This window comes from Bos taurus, chromosome X (genome assembly GCF_002263795.3).
Source record: "Bos taurus isolate L1 Dominette 01449 registration number 42190680 breed Hereford chromosome X, ARS-UCD2.0, whole genome shotgun sequence".
Lineage (NCBI taxonomy): Eukaryota > Metazoa > Chordata > Mammalia > Artiodactyla > Bovidae > Bos > Bos taurus.
Genome location: NC_037357.1, coordinates 77,585,992 through 77,605,063, shown reverse-complemented (window position 1 = coordinate 77,605,063; position 19,072 = coordinate 77,585,992). Strand labels below are relative to the sequence as shown.

Sequence of the window (19,072 nt, the reverse complement as noted above, 5' to 3'; positions counted from 1 at the left end):
AGACACTGGGAAGCTGAGACCTCAGGACCCACAGACACAGACTCATGAACAGTGACCAAGCTCCCTCTGCTGCCACCCATCCCTACCTTCCCCAGTTTCTCGGTCACTGGGCCTGAAATAAATACTGGCACATTGGACTGTTTTCACTTCACCTTTACAACTATGAAGCTTTCAACACTGACTCCAGCCTCAGGTGGACTGGGGAATGTCAGTGGTGGAGGTGGGGTGGTGAAGGGTGGGAGATAGCATCTCACTTTGCCCTTTAAGGCTGTACTAGCTCCTTCTTGGGGCAGTGCCACTGGCTCCTCGGTCATGGTTGCAATAGACTTCAGCCAATAAAGAGTGAATTTTCCACAGCAGAGAGCTCTGACCCTCATGGGGAAGGACTAAGCCAGGAATAAGAAAGGAATAACATCTCTCTTCTCTTGACACCACAGGGAGTCTTCATGTCTGAGAACAACTGCGCAGTGGTTATATGGAAGGGGATGGGGGAGGTACCCTTAAAAAAAATCTCTAGATCCAAAGAAAAACTCTTAGCCCCACATATATAGAGTCAACTCCCAAGCACACCCACTCCATCACAAGACAGCCCTTCCAACAGGCAACTTCGTCCCTAACTGCAGATTATTCATTTTCATATGATGAGGGTTTTTTTTTTTTTTTTTTTTGCCTTCGTAAGGTGACCTTGATATGTATTGCAACATAATATCAGTAGGGCAAGTCTGTCCCAGGGGTTGGAACCTATTTGTTCCTTTTAACCCAACAAACATGAAGGCCCTGTTATGTGTTGCAACACCAAAGATTACCAGGCAGCAGATAAACATATAGGAAGAGCTCTTCAATATCAAAGAGGATAACTGGCACACGCCAAACATTCTTTTCTCTTAACTCACGTAGTCCACTATTCAAGGCCAGAGTGGGAAAAAAGTGCTTGAACAGCACCTGCTACGTGAAGGAATTGTCCTTTAGTTGTTTAGAGTCCCAATGCCTTTGAGAATTAACGAATCCCAGGTGGTATAAGGCTCTGGTCAGTTCAGTACAGTTCAGTCACTCAGTCGTGTCTGACTCTTTGTGACCCCATGAATAGCAGCACGCCAGGCCTCCCTGTCCATCACCAACTCCCAGAGTTCACTCAGACTCACATCCATCGAGTCAGTGATGCCATCCAGCCATCTCATCCTCTGTCGTCCCCTTCTCCTCCTGCCCCCAATCCCTCCCAGCATCAGAGTCTTTTCCAATGAGTCAACTCTTCGCAGGAGGTGGCCAAAGTACTGGAGTTTCAGCTTTAGCATCATTCCTTCCAAAGAACTCCCAGGGCTGATCTCCCTCAGATTGGACTGGTTGGATCTCCTTGCAGTCCAAGGGACTCTCAAGAGTCTTCTCCAACACCACAGTTCAAAAGCATCAATTCTTCAGCGCTCAGCCTTCTTCACAGTCCAACTCTCACATCCATACATGACCACAGGAAAAACCATAGCCTTGACTAGACGAACCTTTGTTGGCAAAGTAATGTCTCTGCTTTTGAATATGCTATCTAGGTTGGTCATAACTTTCCTTCCAAGGAGTAAGTGTCTTTTAATTTCATGGCTACAGTCACCATCTGCAGAGATTTTGGAGCCCCGAAAAATAAAGTCTGACACTGTTTCCATGGTTTCCCCATCTATTTCCCATGAAGTGATGGGACCGGATGCCATGATCTTAGTTTTCTGAATGTTGAGCTTTAAGCCAACTTTTTCACTCTCCGCTTTCACTTTCATCAAGAGGCTTTTGAGTTCCTCTTCACTTTCTGCCATAAGGGTGGTGTCATCTGCATATCTGAGGTTATTGATATTTCTCCTGGCAATCTTGATTCCAGCTTGTGTTTCTCCCAGTCCAGCGTTTCTCATGATGTACCCTGCATATAAGTTAAATAAACAGCGTGACAATATACAGCCTTGACGTACTCCTTTTCCTATTTGGAACCAGTCTGTTGTTCCATGTCCAGTTCTAACTGTTGCTTCCTGATCTGCATACAGGTTTCTCAAGAGGCAGGTCAGGTGGTCTGGTATTCCCATCTCTTTCAGAATTTTCCACAGTTTATTGTGATCCACACAGTCAAAGGCTTTGGCATAGTCCGTAAAGCAGAAATAGATGTTTTTCTGGAACTCTCTTGCTTTTTCCATGATCCAGCGGATGTTGGCAATTTGATCTCTGGTTCCTCTGCCTTTTCTAAAACCAGCTTGAGCATCAGGAAGTTCACGGTTCACATATTACTGAAGCCTGGCTTGGAGAATTTTGAGCATTACTTTACTAGCATGTGAGATCAAAAGTAGCAAGTCAAGAAACACCTGGAGTAACAGGCAAAGTTGGCCTTGGAATATGGAATGAAGCAGGGCAAAGACTAATAGAGTTTTGCCAAGAAAATGCACTGGCCATAACAAACACCCTCTTCCAACAACACAAGAGAAGACTCTACAGATGGACATCACCAGATGGTCAACACTGAAATCAGATTGATTATATTCTTTGCAGCCAAAGATGGAGAAGCTCTATACAGTCAACAAAAACAAGACCAGGAGCTGACTGTGGCTCAGACCATGAACTCCTTATTGCCAAATTCAGACTAAAACTGAAGAAAGTAGGGAAAACCACTAGATCATTCAGGTATGACCTAAATCATATCCCTTATGATTATAGAGTGGAAGTGAGAAATAGATTTAAGGGTCTAGATCTGATAGATTAGAGTGCCTGATGAACTATGGAATGAGGTTCGTGACATTCTACAGGAGACAGGGATCAAGACCATCCCCATGGAAAAGAAATGCAAAAAAGCAAAATGGCTGTCTGGGGAGGCCTTACAAATAGCTGTGAAAAGAAGAGAAGTGAAAAGCAAAGGAGAAAAAGGAAGATATAAGCATCGGAATGCAGAGTTCCAAAGAATAGCAAAAAGAGATAAGAAAGCCTTCCTCATGGATCAATGCAAAGAAATAGAGGAAAACAACTAATGGGAAAGATCTCTTCAAGAAAATTAAAGATACCAAGGGAATATTTCATGCAAAGATGGGCTCGATAAAGGACAGAAATGGTATGGACCTAAGAGAAGCAGAAGATATTAAGAAGAGGTGGCAAGAATACACAGAAGAACTGTACAAAAAAGATCTTCACGACCCAGATAATCACGATAGTGTGATCACTGACCTAGAGCCAGACATCCTGGAAGGTGAAGTCAAGTGGGCCTTAGAAAGCATCAGTATGAACAAAGCTAGTGGAGGTGATGGAATTCCAGTTGAGCTATTTCAAATCCTGGAGGATGATGCTGTGAAAATGCTGCACTCAATATGTCAGCACATTTTGCAAACTCAGCAGTGGCTGCAGGACTGGAAAAGGTCAGTTTTCATTCCAATCCCAAAGAAAGGCAATCCCAAAGAAAAGCCTCTGGTAGGAAACAACATTTGGGAGTCTGATAGATAGCTGTTGTATAGCCCTTTCCCTACATCCCTGGGGAGGGGGGGTGGGCAGCCAAGATGGAACCCACAGGTATAGAATAATGGTGTGATTGGTTTGCTTTACGTCTAGTAGCTCAGCAGCTATTCCTGGTGGCCTAGGATCCACCCCTTTCCCCACATGGCTCTGTTCTCCTGGGCTGTGCCATAACTCATGGGGGTGCTCAGTTCCATATCACTACTTCTCCCAAAGGAGCTGAGATCTCATATCCTGAGGCTCTATCCTGTCCAAAAGATGTGAGAAGCTCCAGCTCCCAGGGGCTGGGGAGCCTGCTGGGCTTTTGCTCCTTTGTAGCTGCTGTTACTTCTCACGTCAGTCACTGGACACCACTGAGGCTTACAGTGTGTGTCTGTGTCCGTGTCCGTGTGTGTGTTTGTGTATGTGTGTGTGTTTAAGCTGTGAATATTTGTGGAAACAAGGAATTATATGGTGAAGTCTAGTGGATAAACATGGGGCAGGGCTCAGCAGCCCCACTTGAACCCCAAGCAACAGAGATGAGATTTTATATAGCAGGACACGGCACCAAGGAGTCCTCACCTCTCTTCCTCACCCTTGGCACAACCGCACCCTGGCTGGGTTTCTCAAATCTGACCCTAACATTTTCCAAGCCCTCTAGGCCCAGAGCCATCTGCCGCCTACTGGCCAGACACCGACTGACACCCATATACCACACTATATACACCATCTCCTGAAAGGAACACCTCTGCTGTTGATTTACCTCAGGCTGCCGTCACCCCTCTCAGCCCCTCTTGGCTTTGATGCACCATGTGGCCCTACCTGCCTCCCACTTTGTACAGGCCTTTGGACTCTGCAGCCTCACAGCAGGAGATCGTTTCCTCTGCTGGCCCCAGACTCAGGCTGTTGCCCATATGCCTCCCCATTAGCATCCCAGTTTTCCTACCTGGGAGGACCATAATCTCTCTTGCAAGTCCTTGGGCAAGTCCTTCCTCCCGTTTGGGCTTGGCACTTAAAGAAATGTTTGCCTGGATTTTCACTAAGTCATGTTCTCCTAGCTGTGTGCATCCTTAAGACTTCTGGTTGGTCCTTCTCTGTTTGTGGAGGGCTCAGAATCAACTGGAAAGCATCAAACACAACTCTTCCTCCTGTCAGCCATGACTAGGAATGAGTGAACTTGTGCATCTCAAGAGGGGCCCTGGTACCCCTTGAACAGTCAGATGAACCATCAGAACACACAGGACAATTGCGTGGAGGAAGTGGACAGACAGGTCAGCATTAGGGAGTGGTGTGGGTCATCAGTTTTCAATCTTTATTTCTGAAACATGACTGAGCTCAAGTTCTGAGCTCTCCTCCTTTGCTTTCATCCCTCTGACCCCCAAATGCGTCATGACACAATCCCTGAACTGTAGGGATAGCTCAGGTAGGTGAAGAAAGTGGGCAGTTCCTCAAGAGACAGTGTGGGGTCAGCAGGACCTCCTGGCTCTTATGGTGAACAGATGACCATTGGAGCCTATGAGTGAGCACGAGATCAAGCATGGTTTCTTTGAGTTTTTTCTTTTTCTTCTTTTTTCTACCCGTCCACCCCCTTTCCCTCTGGTGCTACATCCCAGTGAATCCTGGTCAACCTTAGGAAGGGGGCAACATTCTTCTTCAGCTCTACCAAACATTACACAGCCTGCTGCATTACAGGGTCTTCCTATGTATTCAGTTTATTCTCCAGTCTTCCAAAACAAGGGGAGTTGTATGAAGTCCATTCTGGGATCACATCACCAGCAAGGGGCAGAGTCAGAATTCTGTCCATGGCTGATCTGGGGCAAAGGCCCTTCCGCTACAACAATGCAGTCTAGGTGCCACTGTCCCCAGCTAGGAGCCCTGGGTTGCCAGTCTGCTCTGTATCACGGTTCATCCTCTTAGGGACAGCAATTCTGTACGTGCTGTCCTACACCCAACAAAGCTAAAACACTAGAGGGTCAGCATTCCTAGGTGACTGGATCACCTGGAGAGAGTTGCCACTACTCCAGGTCCAGTCTCATACCACACCACACCACACCACACCACACTGGGGTATTATTTATGTTAATAGAATGATGGTGGTAATCCAGTGGAAAAAGAAACAACATCTGCTGTACCCTTTACATGTTGCTCCCTGAGGCACTTCCACAGACCTCTGAGGCACACCTCAGAGTGCTCTGAAAACCACGGATCTTGTGCAAAATTTGGAGTCTAATGGTGGGCCTTTCAAACACAGAATAATAAGAGGGAGGACCTCATTGAGGTCCCCATCAAATCATATTAATCTTCCATTTTCTTACAGTATGGGGAAAGCTGCATCCCACTGAGACCCCCCAGTGTGCGGTCCTCAGTTTCCCAAGGTAGGGAGTTCAATTATTGAATGGAGAGCACACTCTTTTTCTTTTTTTAAATTAATTAATTTATTTTAATTGGAGGATAATTACTTCAGAATATTGTGATCGTTTTTTGCCATACATCAACATGAATTGGCCATAGGTTTACCTGTGTCCCCTCCATCCTGAAGCCCCCTCCCACCTCCCTGAGAGCACACTCTTGAGGACCACAACCACAAAAGGCTGGCCCATCCTTCCTGTGCCAAGCATAAAGAGGGACTCTCTTTTTCTGTGACTCCAGTGTGAGGAAATGTACTGACATCCTGCCAGTGGGGGCCAAGGTGGGATTTACTTATATCCACAATTCTGCCAGTCGATTTTGTTCTTCACTGCCCATCCTCAGACACTCCTGGTCTCAACCACAGACAAAAGAGAGGCAGACAGAGAAATTGCCCGTACTCACTTGTTGGATTTAAATGTGTGCTGAAAGTAGTGGACAAGGGAGTGGAGGGAAGTGACATGATTTGAGATATGTTTTACACGGGACAGATAGTCTTAGGTGCACCAGAGTGGAGGGACAAAGAGGGGCCAAGGCTGATACCCCGGTCTCCAGCTTGAGTGACCTGTGGCCTGGGGTTGCCATTCACCAAAGCTAGGGATCACAGGTGAGAGGCTGAAGACATCAGGTCTAGACTTAGACTCTTACTAAAATTCACAGAGCTGATGGGATGGTGGAAAGCTACCTTAAATATGCTTGCAATGACAGAGGAAATCAACAACATTCCATGCCACTTGGGAGTGCATACATATGCTGTTTCACTCCTTTATTTTTCTACATACATGATACTGCACATAAGAAGTGTGTTATGTTTTGGGGTATGGTGTGAAGGTGGGGTTCAGACTCAGTGGTAACACTACCAGACATATGATCACCAGTGGGCATTTAATAATGAAGAGTTGTAACAGTTACCATCCATTGCAATGGGCTAAAAGCAGCTCCATTTCTTCTGCCATTGACGAGCTGGGTTGGACTTGTACCACTCTCAGTGCTTTCTAATATCTCCCAGTGCTGTTGGATTTACCTCGTCAGTATCCACAGCATTCCTGGAGGGTTGAGAGGGACTTTGGGGTTGGGGGGAAGGGTGAGTCCAGGGACTTACTGGAACAACAGCTTCTGTCTCACAGAGAGGCTGTGAGGATTAAGTGGGATGCCCTTTTCACAGAGCAGCAGGTGTTGAACCAGGCCCAGAGCCCACAGAGCAGTTTCTTTGAGGTCAGGCACTTTGGGCAGGCTTTGGATCTCATTTGTGCCCCCATTCCCCGCCCCCAACCTGTCCCAGCAGCCATCTGCGTGAAAATCACGAATACACGCAATAGCTGAGAGCTTGCAATGAGGAGAGCTATGGGCTGCTGAAACGATTGCTGGAGATATAACACATCTCCTTCCCTTTTAACCCAGCTAAGGTCAAAGATCTCCCCCCAACCCAACTCTGTGAAATGAGGGCCAGAACTATCATTTTGGTTTTAGAGAAGTGACCAGGGGAGAATCAGTTACTTCACCAAAGTCACAGTCAGGGATGGGTCTGATCCTGGCCCCCATATCGCCTTCTGTCCAGAGGGCCTGTTATCATGTCCCATTCTTCTGAGATACCTTGTCTCGGAGGTTAAAAAGTAGGCATGCACCTCGACGGGTAAAAGGCTCTAGTTTTGCTATGTGCTTTATTCCTTCTATGCTTGGGAGGAGGCAGATGTGAAGGGGCTTTAGTGTTGGCTGACAAACTGTCATGGACCCAACTCATTACACAGCTTTTCATTCTTGCACACACGTAGGTGAGGATCTCAGGTTGGCATGAAGGAGCAAATCACTGCAGCTTCTCAAGGACTTGTTTTCAGTTATTGACAATTGGGTTGAGTCTTACCAACCTTGCATGGCTGTGGTGAGGACTAAATAAAGCAGCCAGTGTGTATACCCCAAATGAAAAGCCACGTGAGAAGATACAGGAAACAAAATGAAAAGAGAAGTGAGAGGCTGGGAGTAGACACATTCTTCAGTTACAACACACTAAAGAATCATAGTTACAGTATACAGAGAACTCTGCTGAAACAACTCAAGAAACACATACCCACAAACAAATAACAATTGGAAAGTTAGCAGAGAACCTGAAAAAGTTGATTACAGAAATACAAATGTCAATATAAAAGAAATAGGAGCTCAACACCACAAGAAATAATGGAAACAAAATAACAATGGGGTTATACTATTCAAACTGCAAATTGATAAAGATTAATGATATCAAAAGTGTCACATACACTGATGTTGGGTGTGTGAATTGGTGCAGATTGTTTGAAGAGCCCTTTAGCAGGGACTGATCAACCATAATCTCCTGGCCCTTCTATGCATCTCCACATTTTCCTTCTTCCTCCTGCCACAGACGAGAAATTGAAAGACTGGGACAACTGATGCTTCCTAGACCAGAGCCCTAGGGGCTCAGGTGTCACCGCCATAAGACCCATCACAGTGTTCTACAAAACCTGTTTCAAGCCCTGGACACACCCTTGGGCATCCTCAAGGTCTGGGCCTTGTGAGGGTGCCAAGGGCTGATCCTGAGCCTTACCTGAGCAAGCAGCCTGAGAAACACCAGTTTCTAGATCCGTGCTTCCCTCAACTGCCCTACCTTGGCTTCCACTACCTCGGGGGAGAGAAATCTGGAGTTTGATTGTGCATCCCCAGCAAAGCTGTGGCTCTACTCTCTGCAAATTCAAGGGCAGTTTCAGGGATTTGGCAGTGCCTTCTCATTTACAAACTGAGTTTCTCCATACGAGGATGGGTCTGGTGAAGGGAAGTATGATCAACAATTACCTGGATTTGAATTAAAATAAACAATGTGCAAGTTAGTCTTTCTATAAGTCTTCAGGCTTATATATTCATATATAGAGTAACAAAAAAAATGGGGACCATCACTTTCAATTAGTCATGCAGGCATCTGTGTTAAAGTGGAATGGTGGGGCTGGAAGCCTGATTAGAGTAGGTTTAAGGGAGAGTGAGGGAGAAGAAAGGGAAACAATGATATTAGTCAATGACGCATCTCAGTACTAGGAGGAGTGCAGGAAAATGTATCGATTGCTTGAACACAGTGTACTTCTCTCCAGGGTCGGGTAGTGGAAATCCAGGCCAGGGAGGCAGAGATGGGATTTCAAGGAGGGGACAGGCCCTTAGCCTCTTTCCACCCAGCAAAATGATGAAGAGCTCTGTTGGCCTCTGACAATAAGCCCTTTCAGATGACATGCCTACTGCACGTCACAGAAAATGTGAACTTCACTGGCATCCAACCTGGTGACTGTGAGTTTTCTCCAGCACCCCGGATCATCAGCTCCAGGAAGACTGGGATCTAGGTCTCTAGAGTTCACTCTTGTATCCCCAGTGCCTAGAAGTGACCCTGGTGTGCACTCAGTAGGCCCTCAACAAACGCTTGCTGAAAGAAGGAATGAATGTTAGTGCTGGCCAGGATGTTTTTTCTCTCTTTTCTAGAACAGGACTGGCTCAGCTAAAGGCGTTTTGTCAGCACAGTGGAGAATCCATCCAAACCTAGGCACAAGTTAACCTAGGGAGCCTGCTAGAGGAGCCAGTTCCAGAGAGCCCTGGCCTGTTTCACCAAGTCCTTCAGGTGAGAGGCTCAGAGCCAGCCTCTGCCTCTCTCACTGCTCACAACCAAGCCAACATGCTTCCCTTCCTGCTTGGCCCAGAGAGCCCCCAGGCCAGGCCTGACTTCCCCCAGGGTTCCCAAGGGTTCAGCTGTCACTCTGCTTTCCTTTGTAGGGGAGGATATCAGACACTGGGAAGCTGAGACCTCAGGACACAGAGACACAGACCCATGCATGGTGATCAAGCTACCACTTGCCCCATCTTCCCGGTTTCTCTGTCACTGGGCACTCTTGATTCTTTTGGCTCCATGATATTTATTGTCCCTTTGCACATCGATATCCACCTCTTGTGGTTATGGCTTGCCTCTGTTGGTGGGGGTTGGGGGGACATGTTGGAGGAGGGAGCTAGCCCATTGCTTAGCCATAAGAGTCAGTACTCCTGTACCTAGAGCAGAACTGCTTATCTCTCAGTCACTGTTGGGATAGGAATGTGTTTGATGGACAGTAATTGTTCTACTAGTTTCAAACATTTCAAAAAGGGCGGCTGTTGGGTGTGACTGAGTGATAGCCATTGGGGTGGGGGTGGGGGCGTGGTGGGACCGCAAGGATCCTGAGTAAATGGACAGGTTGGCTGGGACAAAAGGATAGAAGATGTCACAGAACTCAAAGCTTTTAGAGACATTAGAGCCACTGATCCCAAAGACCCCCAGCCACCCTTAGAAAGAATCCCTCCAGCACATGATCTCATCTATAACCTCAGGTTGTTGATCACATAATATGATGCCATGTCCTTTTGTAAGCTGCTCTTGGTATGTATTGCAGGAAAACAGCAGTAGGGGAAGAGCTATGTTTGGTGAGTGCTTCCCAGAACTGAGAAGAGCCTAGGCTCTTCTGGAACTGTTCTGCTCCTGGCTTAGTCTCTGCTAGGGAAGTCCAGCCCTAAGGCTTCCATACTCCCATGGCCTAAGAGAACCATTTGTTTCCTTGGAAACTCCCAAGTCCTCCAGGCCCCTTTGACTTGCTGTGCTTGGCTCTGAGCCACATCAAGGAAATGTGGGATGCAGGGGCCCTGAGAGTTTCTCCTCAGCTGTTTTCCACTTTTTGGAGTATTTTCTATTATAATATTTCAAATGTGCAGAAAAACAGAGAGACTAGTACAACAGCTAGCACCCCTATTTAATAACACTTTGCCATAAGTGCTTTACAGCTCTCTCTAGTTTTGAATTAAATATCTTTTTTAAAAAATTTTATTTTATTTTTAAACTTTACATAATTCCCTGACTCACACTCACTCATGTCCTCCCTGAAGTAGGTCCCCCTCCCGGGCGTTTGAATAACCCTATGTCTTTATGCAGCTTCACAGCCGTTCTGCCTCCTCTATGGGTGACTCCATATCACCTTGGAAATAGTCCCCTGATGCCTCCTGGTGAACTTGGAGGATTCTACAACCCGGAATCTGAAGTCAGAGAGCACAAGCAAGAACATCTCAGCAGCTTTTCCAGATAACCCAGCACTCAGCCCTCTCCCATCTATAAATTTCTTCTCTTGAAGTGGGCCCTGTCTCAGTGGTAGAGCTGAGCTCTCTGTTTTACCAAGAGAGGCCAAAAGCACCACCTTGAGTCCCAGCCTTGCTCAAGTGATAGGAGTGTTCCATTCACACAGAGGGCTGGTCCCTTGTCAACTGCTATCACACCCCCTGGGCTCAATGACCAGGTATGACTGATGGGGATGGGGAGGAAGGCAAGACTATGCAGATCTGAGTCCTGATGAGACTCATCCAATGGGTCTACTGGGAGCCGGCTAGGATCACCAGACCACACAGCACTCTCCAAGGTGACCCATCAACCATTTTCCACATCAAAGCCGCTGATACCTGCAGTCGCTCACTATACTGAGGTGGATACGGAGAGCAAGTGTGGTAGACAGCCTTCTAAAATGGCTTTGCAGACCCTTGCAACCTGGCACTCCTGCCCTGTATAATCCTTCCCTTTGAGTGTGGACTGGACTTAGTAACTTGCTTCTAATCGACAGAATTTGGCAAACATGGTGACATGTCATTTCTGAGGTTAGATTATACCAAGACTGTGACTTCTGTCTTGTTGGCACTCATTCTCCCTCTCTCCCTCTCTCTCTCTCTGATTCAGTTTGCATTTTGCATTCTTGCTCTGATGGAGAGGGCCACATAGCAAGGATCTGATGATAGTCTCTGGCCAACGATAGACCAGAGAGGAGCTGAGGCCCCCAGTCCAATAACGCACAAGGACCTGGATCCGAACAATAGCCGCATGAGTGAGCTTGGAAGTTGACCCTCCCCCAGTCACACCCTCAGACGAGACCACAGTTGAACTAACACCTTGATCATGGCCTTGTGAGAGATGGATAAAGGAGGACCTGGTTAATTCATACCTGGGTCCCTGCTGCACAAACGCTGGAGCAAATAACAGTATCATTTTAGGCCACCATGTATGGGGGTAACTTGTTATGCAGTAGTCAGGAATAACGAAGAGAGCAGGAACCTCTAGGGGCTCAGGGCAGGAGGCAGAGGCCTGACCCAGCCTGGGAGAGCTTCTCAGGGGCCAGGGTGGTGAAGGATGTGCCCACACTTTGGGGACTTGTCCCGCTTTGGCACTAATCCTCTGTGTCACCTTGGGCAAATCACTTGAAGTCTCTGGCTCAGTTTTGCTCTTCTGTTAACACTTAACTGATACTCAGCTTACAAGACTGTTGGAAAGATAACTGCCAGTTTATTTGTAACTCACATGACAGGATGTCTGATACATACTAGGCCCTCAGGGAATGGCAGCCGTGAGTATTGACATAGTTGATGTGAGACCCTGCACCCACCTTGCAGAAGCTCCCCAGTGATCCTGGAGGGTCCAGTACTCAAAAAACCAATCCAGGGAAAATTATTTCCCTATCAAGTAGTACAAAAGCATTTGTTCTCCAGGAAGGGAGGCTTATCTGAACAGACACTTTTATAAAACTTCTGATGTGAGGGAGGCAGGCCCAGTTGGATGCAATTCTGAAGCAATATCAAGGGACACAAAGGACAAATACTCTTATTTCTCCCTTCCTCCCTCATTCCATTCCTTTTTCTCGTTGCCCGTTTTCAAGGTCCTGTCTTTGCAATTCTGCCTCTTTTCCCTGATGTCATGTCTACTAAACATGCAAAACTTCCTTATGTTTTTCTTGTGGTAGACTGCATAAACTCATATCAACACTCTCACTATGCACTGGTCTCTGGCTCCCTCAGGCCACAGAGGAAAGTCCCTGGTCACTGGCTTCTGCAGAACAGCTGAGGTGGGAATCACCTTAACATTCTCATTATTCCCTAGAGATGGTGCATTTAGAGGGCCCCATTTATACAGGATAGACGTCTGTACAGGACAGCAGCTCAAGACACATTCCAGACCAGTGGAGTGGAGACTTTGTTCTGGATCCCCCATACCCCAAATGAGATGATTTGATAAGAGCCCCTTTTCATCCAGGATTTTGTCTCTCATCCCCCAGACCTTCCACCTGAACATCTGAACTCTGTTTTTCTCCTACAGCCTCATCTCTCTCTACAGTATGTCTCAAATTTGCCTTCAGTCACCCTCCCCATTCACACACACACACACACACGCACACACACACACACACACATACACACACACACTTTCAGTCCTGCCCTGTCTCAAGGCCTTTACACTTACAGCTCTCCTCTGAAACCACTATTTCCCATTTTGATCTTGCACTTGTCTTTCTAGTCTTTGATATTCCTTCCTCCATAAGGAACCCTTTCTTGCTCCAAGATCACCCCAGCCCTTGGTCTCCTGTCCCCTCTCTGCTGTGCACACAAACATGCCAGGGACTTTTCTCCATCACAGCATTTTGCACAACTGAACTGTCACTTCTGGTAAGTTAATTTGCACGACTGTCCCACCCAGACTCTCACCTCTGGGGCAGGAAGTATGCTTTATTGGTTCTGGAACACCCAGGCTACAGTACATTGGGTCACAAAGAGTCAGACACGACTTAGCGACTGAGCACACATGCACGTATCTCTGATCTAGGACAATGGTGAGCAGTATCCTTTTATTTCTTCCAGCAGGGAGTCCAAAGCCTCCCGCCCAGCAGGAGTTGCATGTTTTCCAAGTCTGGGCTGAGAGAAGTCTCCCTGGAGGTGCCAAAGGCTTTCCTGATATGAAACTGGTCTGGCCAATATAGGTAGGGCAAGTGGTGTGAGGCCACAAGGGATACAGAGATGGGTGTCAATGTTACCACAGATGACAGATCCCAGGCCCAAGGGGCAAGGTGCTGAGGCTTCCTCTCTCCCTCTGCCATTTCAGGAGAGTTTTTGAAAGGGGACCCCCTGGCTGTGATGCTGCCACTCGCCAACTGATCCAGTGGACAGACAAAGGCATAACTTGGCAAGCAGCACTAGGAATTCTAGTGCCCTGATTTATTTTAACCTACTATATGTGTTCCCTCTTTAGCTCATCCAGCATTTAAGATGATAGCTTTGAATTCTTTGTCAAGTAAGACTTATGCACGTAGTTTTCATGGTGAGTTACTGGATATGTTTGTTATTCCCTTGAATGGGCCAGGTATCCCTGTATCTTCATATGCCTTGGTATCTTTTAGTGAGAATTTAGGAGACTACCTCCTGATCATGGTTCACTCTGCTGGGAAGGTGGTTACGCAAGTGTAAGACAAAATGCCACGGACTTCATCATCTTTAGTGGAATCTTTTCTGAGGAGGTTTACCTTGTTGCTGTAACTCTTTGTTTTTGGAGTGCTTATTAAGATACTTTGGTCTGTATATTGTTGTTTACTTTATATTTCTATATGCAAGCCATGGCCTAGATTTTCCTAGTCCTGTCCTCTTGTTGAAATCCTTTCAAGAACATCTCATTTCAAGAGCCCTGTTTAAATCCATTTGCTTTTTCACTGCTCGTAGTTTTGAATAAGAGGCGAGCTGTACCATGAGGTTTATACTGACATCTTGGAAATGATATAGTGATCTTTTCTGATGGATCAGCAAAAAGTTCAGAAGTCATCCAAATGTTATTTTCTTTACAAAATGCAAAGCATAGGTCTCAGCAGATGTACACTTCTCACATTTATGGTTCTCTTCATTGTCTCATTATAAGAAGCATAACACTCTCTGACCAACCTGGCATGGATCCTGAAGGGCTTTATGAAGGTACCATTTTTTATGTCTAGAGAGCTAAACATTTTCTTTTCTCTATAGCACTTTCATATAATATCTTTTTTTACTTTTTAGCTCCTAGCATCTTTTATTCTTACTAGACTCTAGATACAATTAAATCTAGCAGGGCAGGGCTCAATTCTGTTTAAGCCTCACATTTGAGATTAATTACTTAAATATCATAAATGGATGCACATTCTCAAAACCGGGAAACTAAAATTTGATGTAACTGATTTACTTGATATTTATGTAACCATAAAAGATTTTATATGCTACATGAGCTTTCGTGTTATAAATTTGACCTTCTTATAAACTTGCTTTCATATAAAACATAGTAACTCTTTGCTCATCTATCCTAACCTATGAATTGTCAAACCAACACTTTTTAAGATCTATTTAAAGAGATGAGTTCTCATTATACAAGTTTAAGAAACCTGAAGCTCCAACCCAGAAATTTAAAATTCTTTTGTTTCACCAGAGATAGATTATGGGCAAATCTTACCTAAGTAGTACTATAGGAAGTTACAGTGTTGGCCAAAAGGAGACACAAGTTTTTCAACCATTGTTTTTAATGGGTGTCAAAGTCTGTGACAGATTTTTGGTCAAATTGTTTCTATTGAAAAGTTCTGAACTGCCACACACAAAACTCATGGTCCACAGAACATTCACCTCACCTTCTGAAGGTTTTGTGATGCATTGTTATCATTACCCAGTGTTTTACATTAACCTTCCATGGCCAATTGAGGCAAACAGTTCTGAGACCCTTCTTCCACCACTAAGGCTGGGTTGGCAGGTGTTAGTGATAATATTCATCTAGTCTTCTGAGCTTGTTTGGCAGACTCGGTGACCTTGCAAGCTCTAGCTGCCTTCTTGTTCACTGTTTTGATGACACCCACGGCAATCACCTGTCTCATGTCACGAACAGCATAATGGCCCAGAGGAGGATACTCAGAGAAGCTCCCAACAGATGGACTTGCCAGGACCCATGTCAATGATTGGTGGCATCAAGCGTTTTGAGGCCATCTTCAGAATGACGATCAGTCTTCTCATTCAGCTCAGCAAAATTGCAAGCAATGTGAGCTGTTTGACAGTCCAGCACAGGTGCATATCCAGCACTGATTTGGGATGGATGGTTCAAGATAATCACCTGAGCTGTGAAGCCAACTTCTTACATCAGTGGGTCATTTTTGCTGTCACCAGCCACATTGCTATGACAAACATCTTTGACAGACACGTTCTTGACACTGAAGCCCACATTGTCCCCAGGAAGGCCTTTACTCAGTGCTTCATGGTGCATTTCAATAGACTTCAGTTGTTACGCTGACTGGAGCAAAGGTGACCACCATGCCAGGTTTGAGAACACCAGTCTCCACTTGATCCACAGTGGCAGTATCAGTACCACCATTCTGTAGATGTCCTGGGGGAATCAAACACAAGAGTTTGTCAGGTGAGTTGGTGGCAGGATGCATCCAGAGCTTCAAGCAGTGTGGTTCCACTGGCATTGTCATCTTTACTGGTGACTTTCCATCCCTTGAATCAAGGCATGTTAGCACTTGGCTCTAGCATCTTGTCGCCATTCCAGTCAGAAACTGGCACAAATGCTACTGTGTCAGGTTTGTAGCCAGTTTTCTTAACGTAGGTGCTGACTTCCTCAACAATTTCCTCATTTCTCTTCTGGCTGTAGGGTGGTTCAGTGGAATCTATTTTGTTAGTTCCAACAATTAGTTGTTTCACATCCAGAGTGTAAGCCAGAAGGGCATGCTCGTGGATCTGCCCATTCTTGGAGATACCCGCTTCAAATTCACCACCACCAGCAGCAGTCATCAGAACAGCACAGTCAGCCTGGGACGTGCCTGTAATCATGTTTTTGATGACGTCTCTGTGTCCTGGGGCATCATTGATGGTCACATAGCCCTTACTGGTCTTGAATTCCCACAAGGAGATATCAATGGTGATACCACACTCATGTTCAGCTTTCAGTTTGTCCAAGACCCAGGCATGCTTGAAGGAGCCCTTTCCCATCTCGGCAGCCTCCTTCTCAAACTCTTCAATGGTTCTTTTGTTAATCCCACCACATTTGTAGATCAAATGGCCAGTAGTGGTAGACTTTCCACATGCCCAATGACAAGGATGTGGATGTGGGTCTTCTCCTTTCCCATTTTTGCTTAGGTTTAGCGGTGGTTTTCACAACACCTGTGTCCTGGTGGCAAAATTGTTGCAAGAAAGCTATCTTTTAATCTTGATGATTTATTTTGTTTATGGTTTCAGCTCAGAGGGTAAAGTGTCTGCCTGCAATGTGGGAGACCCAGGTTCAATCCTTGCGTCAGGAAGATCCCCTGGAGAAGGAAATGGAACCCACTCCAGTACTCTTGCTTGGAAAATTCCATGGACAGAGGAGCCTTTTAAGCTACAGTCCATGGGGTTGCAAAGAGTTGGACACTACTGAGCGACTTCACTTCTCACTCCACTAGGATGTCATTTCAAGTGATTTGTGTCTGTCTTGTTTTTGCCCTACTCAAATGGTTAGAAGAATGACTAAAACACAGAAGACCTCAAAAGGTATCTGCTGTATTGAGCTGGACTGATATATGCTGACACCTGAGGCTATCCTCAATTAAAGATTCACCACCGATTCCTTCACCTGGATGCTCCAAAAGGCCAATGTTCAAGAGTGCCAACTTTTCTATGTGTATTTATTAACTTCATCCCCACAGAAATCCTATGATGTTGGTAGTATTGTTATCCATATTTTGGAGATGTAGAAACAGAAGAGTGGAGGAGGAATAAGTAACTAGCCGATCTACACAGCTAGTAAGTGGCAAACCCTGATATTTCAGCACGGGCACCTCAGCTCTAGCATTTGTGCATCTTAACACTACACTGCAGCTTCCCTGGTGGCTCAGTCAGTAAAGAGTCTGCCTTGAACCCTGATTGGGAAGATCCCCTGGAGAAGGGAATGGCAACCCACTTCAGTATTCTTGCCTGGAGAATCCCATGGGCAGAGGAGCATGACAGGCTACAGTCCATGGGGTCACAAAGAGTCAGACACGACTGAGCGACTAAACCTACCTACCTAAACACTACACTGTACTGCCTCTCTGGAAATATGCCATTGGCTAGTCCTAAAGGAGACCTTCCTTGGTGGCTCAGTGGTAAAGAATCCACCTGCCAACGCAGGAGACAATGGGCAGAGGAGCCTGGCAGGCTGCAGTCCATGGAGTCGCAAAAGAGCCAGACACAACTTAGCAGCTAAAACACAACAACAATCCTAAAGAAATCTTCAAGTGGTCAGTTAGCTTACCTGGATGGAAATATCAGAATCCATGAGTTAACTGCCTTTCAAATGACAAAATACTGAATCCATTTCTGTTAAAAAATTTTAAGTGACAACAATACTCTTTGTTTTAGGCATCTTGACAATCAAAAGTCAAGAAAGAAAGAAAGAAAGAAAGAAAAAAAACACTAGCTCTTTCCTTGAATAGATAGCCTCATAGTCTATTGCCAGTCCCCGGTTACTTCATCTTTCCTTTGACAGTAGTGTTTCGTGCATACATGTGTGACTTCCACCCAACACCACTTCTTGCTGATGGTGATAATGGAGGCTCCATATGTCTCTGTGGACTGAGAGATCTCATTGGTTACTATAGGACCCATATGCCCTTCAGAAAGAACATCTTAGAGAAAAGTGCATCAAACATGCATGTAGGAAATACCTTAGATAATTCTTGGCTCAGGCATTGCCTAGCTCTGGATAAATTTGGGCAAACTGCTTCATCATCACAAACCTCAGCTTCCTCAGTAGGAGAATAAGGATACTAAAACCCAGTAGATTGGGTTATTGTGAGGAGTAATTGAGGTCATGCAGGAAAGAGATCAAACAGTGCCTGAAACATTGTAGACACCCAATATGGAACTGGTGGTTTGAAATAATAATGTCAGAGTAGATAGAATCTATTTCCTCCACAAAATACCGTGTAATGTGCTTTACTCTTTCTTTTCAAATTTATGCAATATATAACCAAAGTTTGGGGACCTGCTGCTGACTTAACCTGTAAATAGTTTGGGTGCATACTTACATCTACAGATGAGTCCTGATTTTACAAGAGAGTTGGGGCAGGCTTCTGGGTCTGGCTGCCTTTTATCTGGGAGAAAACGAAATTATGTTCTACATAGTCATTCTGACTGTCATGTAACTGCCTTGAGAGGAGAGCTGGGACATAAGGCAAGAATTCAGAAAACTGATCAAGTTGTGGATTTATCTAAAACAGGTATATCTTGGGCTTCACTTTAGTGCCTGCCAGAGGGACAGGTATAATGTTACCACACGTTTATTTCATTTCTTGTGCTTATATTTTCAAGTTCTTGCTTTGCTAACTCTGATATTTAGTTCAGACAAAAGCTATGTCTTTTGTGGGAGGTGCAAGACAGGACTGGAAGCAATGATATTTCC

At 45.5% G+C, this 19,072-nt stretch overlaps 1 pseudogene; it reads right to left on the bottom strand.

Annotated features, from left to right (window-relative positions):
- Window positions 1–15,423: 15,423 nt before the first annotated feature.
- Window positions 15,424–16,781, bottom strand: LOC785264 (elongation factor 1-alpha 1-like; annotated as a pseudogene).
- Between the last annotated feature and the right edge of the window lie 2,291 nt (window positions 16,782–19,072).